At 36.0% G+C, this 17,130-nt stretch overlaps 1 long non-coding RNA gene across 3 annotated transcripts in view; it reads left to right on the top strand.

Moving 5' to 3' along the window:
• The window catches only part of LOC143256486 (uncharacterized), a 72,576-nt gene extending 60,256 nt beyond the window's left edge, over positions 1–12,320 (top strand). For all 3 annotated transcript variants that reach the window (XR_013031382.1, XR_013031380.1, XR_013031381.1), the window contains exons 2-3: positions 10,690–11,006; positions 12,209–12,320. This is a non-coding gene — a long non-coding RNA (uncharacterized LOC143256486). The remainder of the gene's footprint in view (positions 1–10,689; positions 11,007–12,208) is intronic.
• The last annotated feature ends 4,810 nt before the right edge of the window (positions 12,321–17,130 follow it).

The raw sequence follows: 17,130 nt of genomic DNA, 5'->3' as shown, positions 1-17,130 counted from the left end.
AAAACATGACCAGTATTTATATATATATACATAAAAGAATGATATTAACATATTTTGATAAAACATGTGAATGGACTTGTCACTACCCGTGTAAGTCACAAGCACGACGTACGTTAAGTCAGACTGAATTCCACTATGAATGACTTTCCTTGCACTATCATAGCAGCTTGTTTTAAATTTTCTCTTGATAATATTAGTATATTTTGGCATAATTATTTAGTAACATAATAGCGAGTACTGTGTGGATTTTTCAAAGATAAATTAATGTTTTAATAAGATCCTAGGCCTCAGTCCCAGACTTGAAACCACGAACTTATAATTAGGCCTAGTTTAGTAACATAGTAACAATGGCTAAACATAAATAATAACCTAGATTAATAGAACCTTTAAGCTTCTTGTCCTTACTTTGAGGTGATCAAATTAATTTTGGAGAGAAATAAAATCAAATATTCGGAGAAACAGTCTTCTTACGGTTGTTGTTTTACGAAGTTATACCTATTTTATGCGTTACTTAAGTGTAACTGATAGTGCGAAAATTCTAATCTTGTTTCGACATAAAGTCCAGGCTACGGTAGTGATGTAAACTTTTGGTGGTTTATTGGTTAGCAAAATAAATATTTTATTTCACTAACATCACATTACTTTAACGTGCGAGTTATATCGTTTTATTATCACATGTAATATAACATTAAGGAAACAATTCAAAATGCAAAACCCTATTGAGATACTGAATATTAAATTATGAGGTAGTCACTACCAATTACAATTAAACTGGGTAAAATGAGGTCTTGGGTCCGAGACGAGGTACTACCGAACACGCTTTCATCTGTTAATTCATCTTAGGAGTAGCAGAGAGTCTCGCTATTACACTAAGAAAAACCAACTAACGTAGCAAGTATCATAGGTATAACAACTGGTGGCTTGAATGCGACGTGTTTCCATGAATATTGAGTATGATTTAAAGGATACCTGACAAAACTGTATTTCAATAATTCAGCAACATAATATATTTATTGGTATATTTTTAGCAAAGAGGATTCCATGAAAATCAATGACTGTTCCAACATTTTAGCTGTGGTGAACCCATATCGGGTAATACCGACTGATTGCTTTCATTCTGGTCCTCAGTTAAATATTAGATACATCTGAGCCTGTTTCTGATATTCAGATTGAATAAAGAAATGGTACTGTTGCAAACGTTAGAGCATTAGATATAGCTCAGAAAATTAATTACTTGTTTATTTTTTGTTCATAACTACGGAGTTACACAATGGACTATATGTAATTTGCCTACTGCAGGTATAAAAATCCAATTTTAGCGTGATAAACCCTCAGAAGCCAGTAGTAGGTAAAAGTTTCTTGTGATTCCAGTGTAAAATAACACACATTTGTTGTGTGATCTGATACGCGTACACAACTTTTAAATTGGTGTTAACTAAAACAACGGTATATATATATTACTTAATATGTTAGTTTACACGTGTTCTGTTCAAAGTTTTTGTTTTGTTGAATTTTCCGCAAAGCTATGCGAGGGCTATCAGCATTAGCTGTCCATAATTTAGAAGCGATACAGCCGCAGCCAATTCTTAAGATATTATTTTAGGCTTTTACTAACGCAAAAGTGTAATTGACCATCACATTATAACGCCCCATAGCTGAAGGGACAAGCATGTTTGGAGAAAGGATTCGAGCCAACGATTCGTAGACTATGAATCGAGTGTCCTTAAAAATGAGGTAGTATAAAACAGAACGTGTTTTTTATCAGAATAAACGTTAAACTGTAAATATTGCAGGTACAGAAATTTACTGTATGGCCTGACACGTTTATGAAGTGTAAGATACAAGACAACATGTTACACATTATTTCTTAGGTGAACTTAACGTCTTCCAAACTGAGCTCTTTTAATATTAATGTGTGTAACCACAAGTATTGGAGAATTAGGGTTAGAATTATATTATACTTAATTATCATATTATGACTAATAAATTATGTGCATATTACATACTTTTGAAACTTTTAGATAACTGTTTTTACACGTAGTGCAATCAGTTTAAACAATTATTAATTTGCATTAAAAAGTCATATAATTTTGAGTGTTTGCACAAGTGAAAATCATTCATATACTCTGTGTAAATCTAAGTAAACAATTTTATTTAGTACAATAAGTAATAAAAGACAGTAGTATTTAAGAATATATCAAGTAAAAAAATCACAATTTTTTACATATTAGATTTCTAAACTTGTTATTATTTTCATTAATTAATTTTCAACAAGTTGTAAGAATTCGGACGAGGTTAACATTTACGAAGTAAGTATAAAATTAAAATATTTTCAGAAATCCTTAAAACTGCCTTAACATTAGGAAAATATTATTAATTATTCCTCATATAGAAATTCGTGATGGCGAAAAACCCGCTGGAAGTAAAATGTATCTCAGAACAGCTGGTATGGGTGTTACCACTTTTACCAAAATAAAGCAGAGAACAACGTTTCGACCTTCTTAGCTGATCTTCAGGTTAACGTTTGTTAACGTAAGGTCGAAATATTGTTCCCATACCAGCCGTCCTGAGATACATTCTTGTTCCTGTAGGTGGCAGCATATTTAAATATTTTTACTATATTGATTATGTTTCAATAGTCCTTCATCGACGTTGACTCGGTTGTAATTCTAAGGACTTTTAACGCTGAAAGCTGGCTTTCTATAACCACAGTGGGCAGAACACAGGTTTATTTGGAATTTCGCACAAAGCTACTCGAGGGCTATCTGTGCTAGCCGTCCCTAATTTAGCAGTGTAAGACTAGAGGGAAGGCAGTTAGTCATCACCACCCACCGCCAACTCTTGGGCTACTCTTTTACCAACGAATAGTGGGATTGACCGTCACATTATAACGCCCCCACGGCTGGGAGGGCGAGCATGTTTTGGCGCGACTCGGGCGCGAACCCGCGACCCTCAGATTACGAAGCGCACGCCTTAACGCGCTAGGCCATGCCAGGCCAGGACAGAACACATATGGCGCATTGTGAAGCTTTGTGATTACGATAAACAATATTTCATTTTAAAAAAAAAAGTATATAAAAATAACAACCAAGAAAAATTAAAATTGTTTTTAATATTCCTATTTGTGTTATTGAAATATTACTGTAACATAAAAACGAAACGATATTCTAGTAAGATAAATTCCAAACATTACATTTAATACGTTTATTAGCTGCCAAACTGTAGTTCTGTCAATGAATACTGCGTATTATTCAGACCTTTGAAACAACTAGACGTATATGAGAAACCGATTGATTGAATGAGTTTTAAAAAAAGTGAACAATTTGACTTTTATCGGTGAACTACTTCAGACAAAATATCAAATTATCGAAAGACAGTAATTATTAAAAACGCGACAAAATGAATTTTCATTTTTTTATTGTTGTTAAATTTCGAACAAAGATGCTCGAGGACTATCAGTAATACTCAGCCCTAATTTAAAAGTGGTAAACCAGAGGAAAGGCAGTTAGTCAAAATCATTCATCGCCAATTCTTAGGTTACCCTTTAACAACAGAAATATGTACTGATCGTCACATTATAACGTTCTAATAGTTGAAAAGACGAGCTTGTTTGGTTAAGGGATTCGAACCCGCGACCCACAGATTGCAAGTCGAGGGCTCTAACCGATACTTTTTTTTTATCAATAAACAAAAACAGTTGTCGCCATCAAACAGTGATGTATTATAAATCTTATTCGGTTCACGCCAGTATGACTGCTTATCTTGTAACCCTATAACTGAACAGAAAATTGAGGACTTATAACACTAAAAATCGGGTTTTGACACATGCAGTTGGCAAAACACAGAGAGCCCACTGTGTAACTCTCTGCTTCTTTACAACTCTACAAAATCATCAGAACGTGGAAGGTATAGATTAAATCTGGTTCCTACAGATTGCAGCAAAACAACGTCCTAGCAGTTCGCTTATTTTCAGTCGCTCTTTGAATGTTTTTCGTATTTATAGGAGGCCTGGCATGGCCAAGTGGTTAAGGCGCTTGACTTGTAATCCGAGAGTCGTGGGTTCGAGAGACGTGCTTGCTCTTTCAGCCGTGGGGACGTTATAATGTGACGGTTAATCCCACTATTCGTTGGTAAAAGAGCAGCCCAAGAGTTGGCGGTGGGTGGTGATGACTAGCTGCCTTCCCTCTAGTCTTACACTGCTAAATTAGGGACGACTAGAACAGATAGCCCTCGAGTAGCTTTGTGCGAAATTCAAAAACACATTCTTAACTCTACGAAAAAGCTAGTTTTACAACACACTGAATAACATGTATGCGTGTAGAAACGAATGTTGGTTATCAGACTTATATAATACACAAAAATTGTTATATTACTTTACCTTCTGCTGTTGACTTTATGCATTATCACAGTTTATTACAAGTATTCCTGGTGGCGAGATTATATTGTCGTCTGGCGGGAGCTGGTCCGACCTAGACGGATTACAGTTTTGTTCCAGTTACGCTGAACTGCAATCTCTGTAATGATAGGCTTAACTTTGGCGCTTGGTTATTGCTTTGTTACGTTCTTCGGAAACAATTTGTACAAATCATGCAATCTGAGTAAAGTCATTTGCATTCTACATCTCACGTTCTACGAAATAAGCATTGTCAGTCTAATTGTAGTGATTTGTGAATATATGTCATGGAAAACTATCATACTGTTAGGCCTGACATTTTTTTAGAAATATTTATCTATAATATTGTTAATACCTCGTATTTTTACCAAGCACAACCTCGAAACTTAGATTTTTGTACTATCTGTTTCATTCGAATGATGTGATATTTTATGAATATTTTACTGTCAAAATATTTCCTTCGCGTACTTTTTGTGTATGCATTTTATCACCATCTATATCTGTCACCTTTGGCTGTTTTACGTACTCAAGCAAATTAATCGTATACAGAAAACTGGATCTATTGGATATTGTGTTTATTTGGTTGGTTGCTAAGTGCAAAACTACGTGACGATGGGTCATCTCTACAGTGCCCACCACGAGCATAGAAACCCGATTTTTAGTTGTGTTAGCCCACCGACTTAACAGTGAGCCAGGAGAGGGGATGTGAGACACAGATATTAATAGTGTTTGTATTTTTAATTTGAATAGCATGTTGAGTGCATATGCGGTAAATGGCCTTGTACAAACTTCGAAAGGCCATGAGGACTCTTAGTTTACTCTGCCATGTTGGACATCAAATGCTTAGTGACGTGGCGTGCAAGACCTCTAATTATGTTCTTTAATACACTTATCAAAGGGAAAGCAGCCAATCAGCAGCATCCATTAAATCTATAAGGTTTTAACATATTCCTATTAGCATTGTGTACATTTTCACATTTTTCAATGTATTTTTTTAATAGACTCTAATCGCCATGACTGTTAGTATAGCCTCTTGTTCACACCTGCAGCGATTCGTATTGGTTAGATGTTTTGTAGATACAACACCACCAGTAACAGGTAAAACTTTGTCAAAAACTGTTCAGTAAGTCTCAGGATTAGTGAGGCCAAAAGTTAGGTTTCGATTCTCGAGAGAGCATAGCACAGATAGCCCATTTTGTCACCGAATATCACTACTACCGCTATAGTTAAATGTTTGTTTATAGTTAAGCACAAAGCTACGCAATGATCTATACAAATATGTCAGGTGTCCTAAAAAAGTACAAAATCAAGTGATTACCAACTAATGTATGAATGTATCTGAAGAATAATAATGGAAGTTTATGTTTCCATAATCCCTTTCCACACCACGTGTTCAGTATAGGATCCATGTTTCCGATAACAGCCTGCATTCGGACTGCCATATTGTTTATCACTTCAGGAAATATTTGTAAAGGACGTTCTGAATCTCCTGGCGGATACTGTAATTGAGTTAACTAATAGTTTGGGGCTAGCATGTATTCCGTCTTTTCGAGAACCCCACATAAACAAGTTGGGTAGTAACATAACAAGTTAAAATGAAGGCCATTCCGTATTCTCGTAAAGACAAATCAGTCAGACAGTAAATTATTCACGAAAATAACACCTCATTTACTTGGCTGAATGAGATGTCTCGTCCACTGGAAGCACTGTGGTTTCATGTAAAATACATCCTCTGGAAACACTGTGGTTTCTTGTAAAATACATCCTCTGGAAACACTGTGGTTTCATGTAAAATACGTCCTCTGGAAACACTGTGGTTTCATGTAAAATACATCCTCTGGAAACACTGTGGTTTCTTGTAAAATACATCCTCTGGAAACACTGTGGTTTCATGTAAAATACGTCCTCTGGAAACACTGTGGTTTCATGTAAAATACATCTTCTGGAAACACTGTGGTTTCTTGTAAAATACATCCTCTGGAAACACTGTGGTTTCATGTAAAATACATCCTCTGGAAACACTGTGGTTTCTTGTAAAATACATCCTCTGAAAGCACTGTGGTTTCATGTAAAATACGTCCTCTGGAAGCACTGTGGTTTCTTGTAAAATACATCCACTGGAAGCACTGTGGTTTCATGTAAAATGCATCCTCTGGAAGCACTGTGGTTTCATGTAAAATACGTCCTCTGGAAGCACTGTGGTTTCTTGTAAAATACATCCTATGGAAGCACTGTGGTTTCTATAAAACACATTTCTTCGCCGATACTTTGTTTATTTCAGGAAGGTAAACTTCATCAATTATCTGGCGATAGTTAACTTGGTTAACAGTTACTGCTCGGCCACCTTCATCTTCAAAAAGTATGGATCAGTAATGAGATTCCAACCAATAGCCATCATCCATGTGGTAACTTTAAGAACAGATCGTGAAGTTTCCTCTATCGAATGATTCTGTTCTCAAATATCTCAAGTTTTGACTGTTGATAGAAACCTGACAAATGAACGTAGCATTCCTCACTCATGTGAAGTTGTTTCAGAAAATCTCTATTGCTCTCCAACTTATCAAAAAACCACCTGGCAAGATCTAATGGTTCGCGTTGTTGCTGTAAAGTTAGTTTAATTTGCATGTGGATTCTGTAAGGGAATGCATGTTATGTAACCCTAGAAATGCGGTAAATAGATGTTTTGGAGATGTTTGTCTCTGCCGATAGTCGTCGAATAAACTTTCTTGGATTACAGTTTACTGTGTCTTTTATTGTTCCAACATTTACAGCAATGCGAACATTTCAACTTCTTCTGGCATTGTAACAAACTTTGTCACAGTCCGATAAACAGTTCTTCTGGTTGGAGCTTCCGTGCTGTATTTGTACTATGCCACTGGTGCCACCACTCAGCAACTTTCATTCTTTGAATAACTCTAAATCTTGACGAGTTCTAAAATTCAAGGCTTTCCCAAACAGAAGATAATGATTGGTTATACTTATATATCACAGTATATAGGCATTTAAACTCATGACCCAAAGTAGGTATATTTTTGGGATGGGCGACACACTTCATAACTTATGCATGTTCCTCGACAAGAAATTCACTGTATTTTTTGTACAAGCTCAAAACGTTGTTCTGAGTGAATATATACCTACCTCAAATTCGAGTTTAATTTGTATTACGTGTTAGAATTTGAAATAGACTAAAACTGAGTTAAATGATAATTTAAATTTAGAAGTTATTAAGAATTAAATGTCAATGTTTATACAATTTATGATACACAGAATAATGATACACAGAGTTTCTTGCTTAATACAAACACCTGAAGGCAAACCGTGCGGGTTAATCGGTTTTGCCATTGGACCTTCAACTAACACTACTAGATGTCAAGTACAAAATTTATTTTTAAGTGTGGATGTCGTAGTGAACGGAGCTCATAGGTACTAACTCAAGGCTTTACAGTTCAAACAAAAGAGACTCGAACCCGAGACTTTATTGATACTTCCAAACAGTTAACACTACACACATATATACAGTCTAACTTGCTAAGGTTTATTATAGACAGTTAGTTATTACCAGGTGACTGATGTTAAGAAGTACTAATACTTACAAAGGGTATGAAGACATCTTTAGTTGACATTCTGACTGAGATACTGAGCTGTCTGAATTACTTATCTGACTAACAAACTGGACTTATTTTCCAAGTCCTTTTATATTAGTAGAAGAGTGATTATCAGCCTACTCAGAGATACAGCTGGTTATCTGTTTACAATTGCTCTGAGTTTGTTTCGTGACAAAACTCTTATCGAGACACCGTTAATCTGTTAAACTTTGTTTACGAACTTCTACGTTCTCCAGTTAATTACTAATCCTCTTTTAACACGGGATTGGTTGATTTAACTGACTACACGACCTCTTCTCTATACAAGTAAAGTATTTCCTTCACCATCCGAGAAGAATGGTCAGATTATATCGTCGTCTCATTAATCGAGGTCTTTAAGTTCAACATCTAAGTTTGTATGTTTTCTTACAAGCTCGCTGACGTCTGATTATTTAGCTCAACATTCATGAGACATTTCCTCGATTTTAGTTTGTAGTTTTGATAACCTCCTATAACTCCAAGAGCGTCTATTTGTTTAATGTAAACACATAACTAAAGTCCCTCGGTGTGTTTTTTCTGAAGTAATGTCCCAAGTGATGCCTCTATATTTACTTGATCACTGGTTGGGTCAGTTATTCATCAACAGGTTAATTGTACTATGACACGTTTCTCGACATTTGCTCAAGATATTGTTCTGTCTATAAACATTATTGCTTTAAAAAAATGTTCGCTTATACTACACTTTGATATTACTCGCGGGACAATACGTCTCTCGACGTGTTTCCTTCAAATGTTGTTATTTTCTAGACATCATTACTTTGAAAAATATGCTTACATGTACGGCATCCTTCTATGTTTATTGTTATAATTAGTCATGCAGGGCATTCACATACTTAACGATGCCTCAATATATACTGTCTCTCGGCACGTCGCGTTAGTTACATTTGTAGGCGTGAGGAGAATTTCTAGAAATTTCAGCCTGCACAACAATACTGACGATACACCACTGTTTATGTACAACATATATAGTGTTTATTTTTACTCTCAAGAATCTTCTACAACTTTAGTGACAAGGCAAAAATTTCGCAATACAAATTTAAAAGTATAAGTTATCTACATTTCTAAATATAAATCCAGCTTAAACATCAATATTAAAATAGCTATACAGTTATAAACCCATCACATCTTTAAACACTTAACACCAGACAAATGGTATTACAAAAATATTGAGCCTTAAAATACGTTGTTAATTAAAGCCCCCTAGTGGCACAGTGGTATGTCTGCAGACTCACACAGCTAAAATACGAGTTTTGATACACGTGGTGGGCAGAGCACAGATAGCTCATTGTGTAGCTGTTTGCTTAATTCCAAACAAAAGTATTGTTTATAAACAATTAACTTTAAACAAATGCACATAAATGATTAAAGCTGAACTTTGGTACTAAGAAAATAATAACTCTTGAAATAAAAATGTGTATAGAATGTTAATAAACATTTAAATTTAAACAATGAGATTTTGTAAACACTTAACGTTGAAATGTAAGTTGATAAAAGTACTAATCCTTGAAATATTGTATAATATATCTAATTAATTTTTACGAATGGTATAACATTGAGTTATGATATTATTAATACAGTAAACCATGAAGTAAGCTGTTATCTATGAAACATGGTGTAATGTAAACTCTTTGGTACTTAGTATCAATCCAATCTAACTTATAAGAAGTATTACACCTAAGGCCCTGCATGGCCAGGTGGGTTAAGGCGGCTGACTCGTAATCTGAGGGTTGCGGGTTCGAATCCCCGTCGCACCAAACATGCTCGCCCTTTCAGCCGTGGGGCGTTATAAAGTGACGGTTAATTCCGCTATTCGTTGGTAAAAGAGTAGTCCAAGAGTTGGCGGTGGGTGGTGATGACTAGCTGCCTTCCCTCTAGTCTTACACTGCTAAATTAGGGACGACTAGCGCAGGTAGCCCTCGTGTAGTTTTGCGAGAAATTAAAAAACAAAACAAATGGATTTTTATTCCATCCGTCTAATGGACTGGTACTCCAGCAAGGCAGAATATGAAAATAAAGTTATGTAAATAAAGCCTGTAACATACAAGTGTATTTTACCTCATGACATACATTGATATTTAGTTATGATATATCATTAGATGGCTTTCTTTAGTCAAGTCACCGCACACGCTTTGGCCAAAAGTCAATATTACCGGTTGTTATAACCCACATTACTAATTATTTACCCTTTGCAATAGAACTTATTTACCGTGCAAGACATGGGACCACTTTCATTATTTCAAAAAAAAAAAAATTCTTCGAACATGTCAATTCGGTGTCCCTAACAAATTTCTTCACAAAAAATAAAATTTCTTTGGCTTTCTATTGGCCACCCAAGGGTACAAATATTCAAACGGATGGTTAGAAGCAGCAGAGTTATATTTGCCTTGTAAAGTTTATTAAACTTTCTCAGTAAGAAACCAATCCACTTTAGTAGTTTAACTAGTGTTGAACACATAAAGCATTATTTAAGGTAAAAGAAACAAATCCTATAATAGTGAGATTTGTTTTCTGCAAATTTTGTCAATTTATTTTGCTCTGATTTAGAGACACCCTGCTGAGAACAAACATATCAAAACCTTTTGAATCTCTAAAATGATGTAATTATCATATAGCAACGAAACCTAGAATTTCATTTTCTTTGGTTTATTTCAGTGATACAGGGAATAAAGACATATATACATATATATTCATAAATTATTTGAATTCCTGGCATGATGAAGATTTATCCTCTGACGTCAACCAATAACCATGGATACTCTGTGAATATTTCAGTAATTGTGAGAGTAGATATTTCGGCTTACGATGGTTTTGTTGGGTCTATGGACTACTATAAGTAGATACCAAGTTCTTCAGAGACCACATTTCGTTCTTGGACACAACTTCTTTTCACATCCAACCGATCATGTTCATCGTCCAGAATTTCCAGCTTGCGATCTGCCTTATAACATCCTTTTACTGGACCTCTATGGGTATGATTTTGCTATAATATTCTTAACGTATCAGCTGTTAACGTGTATTATTTTCACTTTCTTTTCTTGTATATTGTGTATTAGGAAACCTAAAGATACAATCTGTAAAAGTTATTAACGAGCTGGCCAACTTGCCGTCACTGTCTCTCTTTTTATATTAATCAAAGTATATTATAAGTAAAAGGAAGATATTACGTATTAACAATTTAAATGTAAACCCATTTACTTTTGTTCCATATCTTAAAGCATCACCTACTTTTGATTCCTTGATAATGCTGTCTTTAATTTAAAGTTTAAAGTACATGATCCCACGTTAAAATATTAAAGTGAAATTACGTTCAATTATTAAGCAGTTTTGTAATACTTTTTATGTTTAAACTTCAATTTTAAAGAAAGAAGATTTTATTTAACTTGTAATCTGAGGGTCGTAAGTTCGAATTCCTGTCGCACCAAACATGCTTGCCCTTTCAGCCGTGGAGGCGTTATAATGTGACCGTCAATTCCACTATTATTTTCTAAAAGAGTAGCACAAGAGTTAGCGGTTGGTGGTGATGACTAGCTGTCTTCCTTCTAGTCTTACACTGCTAGATTAGGGACGGCGAGCGAAGAGAGCTCTCGTGTAGCTTTACGCGAAATTCAAAAACAAACTATCCGCAGTGATTGTCCCTAATTTACAGTAATAGACTAGAAGGAAGAAGTTAGTCAGTACTACCACCCACCAACTCTTGAGTTATTCTTCATTCTCGAATAATGGGGCTGACCCACGACATACAAATTGCAATTAAGTACCCTAACCATCACGCCATCTTGGGCCGAAAATCGATTTGAAAGATTGTTTTATGATAAAAGTTTATAGTGGTTTCTATTTCTTCAATGAGTTAATTTAAAGTCAATTTGATTTGATGCATAAGAAAGGACATATATATTTGCTGATCGAGGTAAGCAATACGAATAGCATGATACTGTTAAAAAAATTTAACTTTAAAATTTATATAAAACTGGACCAACATTGGAAACTACAAAATACCTTATTATACGAAAAAATGTATTTCTAGATTAATTACTAAAATGGTTACATTTGCTCCAAAACTTGCGTGTTTTTCAACTTTTCACATTTTGAACACATCTATTTTTATATCAACCAGTTTCATGTTGTCTGTTTTAATAATTTATAATCACTTTAATGTTCACATATTTTTCAGGTTATGTTGCTAATGACAAAAGTAAGAAGGACGATTCCATCTCAGTGTTACGACAAGGTCGTAGTTTCAAACCAACTGGTGACGAAAGGGCGTTTTTCTCCGAAAAGGGCGATCCCCAGTTTTGATTTCTTGCCATATTCCTATCTCATGGTCGAAGATTTTGTGCTTAAAAGTTCTGAAAAGGCAAATGATCCTAAGCTCTTTTACACGTTTTACCCAAGAATTGGCCGAAAGAAGAGGTCCATGCTCCAAGAACATGGCGGGGACGTTCAAACAGATTGGCTTGACAGCTTTGCAGTTGAAGATGGAGATATTCAAAATATTGTTCGACGAATTATTCCAACTCCCTATGTCAGCCACAAAACTTTAGATGGTGGTGACGTAGACTGGGTCAAAAGAGCCTTTTTCACACCTCGGATAGGCCGTGCGCCATTTATTCCTCGAATCGGAAGAACAAATCCAGATAGATCTTCTGATTTTGCATTAATTCCTTTTACAAGCCGAGTTCCATTTATTTCCAAAATCGCTACACTGGACAACTGAGTTTTTCAAGAAAAGAGTCGAAATTTGGTTTCAATACGCTATTTGTGAATGCATATTTTGGTATTTTGTATCACTAACGGTATTGAAAACTAAATGTGAAAAACAGCACCGAAAAAATAATAAATGTAACTGTATATTGCATATCGCAAACACAAAGAATAAATAAAGGAATTTATGAAGCAAGCATAATTATATTTTGTTTGTACAAATTACTGTTTATTTTACTTTACTTAATACGAGTATACTAGTATTCTATTTCAGTAGAGGGCCCGGCATGGCCAAGCGTGTTGAGGCGTTCGATTCGTAATCCGAGGGTCGCGGGTTCGAATCCCGGTCTCACCAAATATGCTCGCCCTTTCAGCCGTGGGGGCGTTATAATGTGACGGTCAATCCCACTATTCGTTGGTAAAAGAATAGCCCAACAGTTGGCGGTGATGACTAGCTGTCTTTCCTCTAGTCTTACACTGCTAAATTAGGGGGACGGCTAGCGCAGATAGCCCTTGAATAGCTTTGCTCGCGAAGCACAAAATCAAATTACTTTATATCTTAAAATAAGAAATTAAATATTTTAAAAATAGTGTCAAACAGCCTAACTTTTGCCAGTAGTTGTTTCGTATTTGCTTTGTCCACAGCAAAGACTCGACTCCTGGACTTTAGCGTAGCCTTATCGCTGTCCCATTGACGGACATTTGTAGAAAGTACTGTATTGTGTCGAAGGCTTATAGATTGTTTATACCCTTTACATATTATTAAACTCATGCCACACTGTGGTAGTTTTTATAGGTAGATTTGCACTTTTGGCTTTCTAAAGTAAATTAAATTTCTATTTTAGAACAACACACCGACAAAAGTATATCGATACATCTGTTCGAGCTCACACTTAGGGTAAAGATGACTGGCTCTATTACCTCTGGGAAGTAATTCAGAGTTAAAAAAGGCAGGTCGTTTTACTTGTCTACTAAGCCCACGCCAAAGAACTATTTTCTCACGTTTTTCAACAGACATAGTATATCTACTAGACTCAAGTATATGAAAATTAATACTTCTAGATTGAGCTAACGTGAAAATTACATATTGTGAATTTATCCTCAAAGTTACAGAAAATGACTACAAAACTGTTTTTCGGTTTTTTAATTAAGTTTAAGGCAATAAATAAATTTTAAAAATATTTATTGGATACTTTAAGTCACACCAAACATGTTTGCCCCAATCAACCGTGGGGGTGTTATAAAGTTACGGTCAATCCCACTATTCATTGGTAAAAGAGTAGCCCAAGAGTTGGCAGTCGGTAGTGATGACTAGCTGCCTTCCCTCTAGTCTTATACTGCTAAATTAGGGACGGCTAGCACAGATTAGCCTCGGGTAGCTTTGTGCGAAATTCAAAAACAAACATTTATAAAGGAATATCGTTTGTTCTGTCCTGGATATGATATTGCTATAATACTGAACATCATGCAACAATGTCCTTCAGTATCACAACGCGTGGAGGTTTGAGGTTACAACCTTACCTAATTAGAATGACCATTACAGGGGTAACTTTAGTCACGTTGGGTAAGTACGATGTGTCTTGTAGAGAAGATAACATTGATTTAAACAGACTAGCACACCATCTTGAAGAGAAAATAGCTTGACAAACTAAAATGGACAATCCAGCGTACAAATTAAGTATATATTCTGTATTTCTGTTTAGTGTTTCAATAAAATTTATTTGTTTCATGTTTTACTTTGTGTACATTGTCTTTAAATCATCGGCACTACTTTGTTACTCGTAGTTACTCGGTATCATTCCTTAATCTCTTATTGTCATGCGGAACTATCCCATCACTCTTAATTCAGTTCGATCCGACATATCACAATACTGTTATAACCTGAAATGTTCTTCGTATTTAAAGGAGGCCTGGCATGGTTACGTTTCGAGGGTCGCGGGTTCGAATCACCGCCACACCAAACCTGTTCACCCTTTCAGCCGTGCGGGCGTTATATTGTGACAGGCAATCCCACTATTCATTGGTAAAAGAGTAGTCCCAGAGTTGGCGGTGATGACTAGTTGCCTTTCCTCTAGTCTTACACTACTAAATTAGCTTTGCGCAAAATTAAAAAACTAACAAGCTTATATGTTCGGATGCTCTGGTAACAAAGGTCCCCTTTAACTGGAAATTAAAATGTTTTTCATTTAAAAGATATTTTATGTTTGAAATAAGCACTCGTTTAATAAAGTTATTTTTATTTCTTAAATAAATTCACAGTTAATTCACTTCTACTTTTTCAGCTTCGAAGGTTAAATATCTGGGTCATTTTTCCTGGGTTAAAACGCATTAAAAGAAATAATTGTTTTCGAGAAAAACATCTAAAAAAATTCAGGGCCAGTTTCATTAGTGATATATTTTTCTTTTTAATAAACGTTTTCAATGCATTAAAATAATATGTGAAACCCAGTCTAGGTTGGCCTTCTTTTCGCTTAACTCTATGACGTAACGATATTGAAGGCAGCTCATTTCAAAAGCCAATCACCCTATTTAAAAAAAATGATACTGTCTAAATTGCAGATGACTCCTTCTCTGCCAAAATTTGATTATATGTCCCCTTGTTCTATTATTTTCACTGCTGAACACAAAGTTTGGATCTGTATTATCAACATCCCAAATAATCTTAAACACTTCAATGAAATCGTCTCTGATCCTTCTTCTCTCCAGAGGAAATATGTTTAGAGATTTTAGTCTCTCCTCATAGGACAATTTCACCATCCCAGGTATCATCCAAGTCTTTTCTCCAACACTCCTTGATGTGGATTCCTGTACGTGGTGAGGGACCTCCCAGAGAAGGTTGTGTATTTCAATTTACCTCCTCTGGGATCTAAACATTCACCTGCGTGTTTGCCATGTGTGGTGGCCCGTGAAGGGGAGGAGAGGATCCTGGTTATTGAGGAGTCCAACCCTAACACACCACTTTGGCCTTGAATTCCTGTAGACGGGCGGCCTTTGGGTGGCCCTTCTTGGGTCAATCGGCTGGTCCACTTGGGCTAGAGTCAACTAAGTACCAGTGTTGGAAGTTCTCAACGGGTGTTGTGGACATTGTGTCTGATGCTGGTGTTTGGGTATAGTGCTCACGAAACCATGGCGTTGCTGCAATGTCCTTGCATGACATTGTAGTGCGTCCCCTAATGGTGGGTGGGGACAGTGAGCACTGAAATATATTTTTTTTATTATGGATACCCCTCAAATAAAAAAAAATAAACAAATATGACAGCATAGAGAAAAATCCGTCTACTGGCAAACAATCGCACATTTATGACTCTGTACAGTCAAACTCACAGCTTGAAGCTGTCCCGATATTTTAATTATACATTCTTTAACTGAAATTCCTTTGGGCAGATGTCTTCATTTTTTATTCAGAAGGGCTTGCTGGCTCTCCTAAATCGGTAAAAAAATTAATGTCTGGGGATATTTTAGTGGAAACATCTTCATCACAACATTTCAAATTCCTCTTGAAATCAAAGGCCATGTGGATATACCCATTGAGGTTACTCCTCATTCTACTTTGAATTCTTCCAGAGGAGTTATAGTTGAGAGGGATTTAAAAACCATTCCAGAGTCAGAGATCCTCGTAAGTTTCACCAGCCAAGGTATTACAGCCGTGCTCCGAATTTTTACTCGTAGAGACGGAATTATGGAGCTGACAAATGTTCTAACTGATTAATGTTTACAACATCGCGTCCTCCCACCACAATCAAGGCAGGATATCTGAACTGTAAGATACGGCCTTATATTCTCAATCCTGTTAGATGTTTCCATTGTTAACGATTTGGTAACTCAAACATCTTGCCATGGTTCCTTGACATGTGTCTGTTGTGCTGGTAAAGACCATGATTCTTTTGAATGCCAACTTGAATCACATTGTATTAACTGTAATGGTCCACATCCTTCCTATTTTACTTCTAGCCCTAAATGGGTAGAAGAGAAAGAAGTACAACGTCTAAAGACTGTTCACAATATTACTTACCCAGAGGCTCGGAAATTACTATTCCCACTTCCATCTTGGACTTATGCTGCTGTAATCTATTCCATTACTACAGTAAGAGTCCAAACAGACCTTTCTGTGCCTCCTACAGAATCCTTAACAGTGCATCTTAATGTAGCACCCTCCAAAATCAACAGAGTTAATGAATCAGTATCTACTTTTATCTCTGTCCCTACCACATCTGCCAGTTATTGCCCAACTTCATCTTGTTCAAGCCCAGGTGTTTCCATGGGGTCTTCCTCTCTTAACACCCCAAAAATTAAACAAACCATTCGTTCACGTTCTCAATCACGAGAACGTATGTCTACAAACATCGACCTGCCCACCTGATCTAGAGAAGGATCACTAGAGAGTGACTGACC

The sequence above is a fragment of the Tachypleus tridentatus genome, chromosome 7 (assembly GCF_004210375.1).
Source record: "Tachypleus tridentatus isolate NWPU-2018 chromosome 7, ASM421037v1, whole genome shotgun sequence".
Taxonomy (NCBI): domain Eukaryota; kingdom Metazoa; phylum Arthropoda; class Merostomata; order Xiphosura; family Limulidae; genus Tachypleus; species Tachypleus tridentatus.
This window is presented reverse-complemented; position numbering and strand designations above follow the sequence as displayed.